Source organism: Apis dorsata, unplaced genomic scaffold (assembly GCF_000469605.1).
Source record: "Apis dorsata unplaced genomic scaffold, Apis dorsata 1.3 scaffold_74, whole genome shotgun sequence".
In the NCBI taxonomy this organism is placed as follows: Eukaryota; Metazoa; Arthropoda; class Insecta; order Hymenoptera; family Apidae; genus Apis; species Apis dorsata.
In genome coordinates, this window is record NW_006263372.1 from 1,488,167 (window position 1) to 1,488,556 (window position 390).

The 390-nt window shown below is 37.4% G+C and overlaps 1 protein-coding gene across 2 annotated transcripts in view; it reads left to right on the forward strand.

Moving 5' to 3' along the window:
* The window catches only part of LOC102678434 (icarapin-like), a 41,496-nt gene that overhangs the window by 25,987 nt on the left and 15,119 nt on the right, over window positions 1–390 (forward strand). The gene's annotated exons all lie outside the window — the stretch shown is intronic.

The following is a 390-nucleotide window of genomic DNA, read 5'->3' on the forward strand; positions in this document are numbered from 1 at the left end:
GGAGAGATAGGGCATTATGATCGGGTATCAGAACAATTCCACGTAACGGAAAATCGGCTTAAACTCGCGTATTGTCGCTATTACGTTCCTTGTCAAATTTTCATTTCAATCATAACAATTCTTCTAACCCAAACAAACAAACAAGAAAACAAAAGTCAAAATTGTTTTTAAATAACATCGAGGAAAATTTAATCCTCCCGTGTTAATATTTATATCACACGAGAAATAATTTCTATCCCGCAAGATAAATATTTATTTCACTCGTCGGCAAAATTTCCTCTCTCCCGTTTTCGATCCGGCTCAACTCCTAATTAATATCGCGAAACGGAGCTCGAAATCGAATTCCGGTGGAAATGGCGCGATAATCAGGGGAGATAGGGCATTATGATA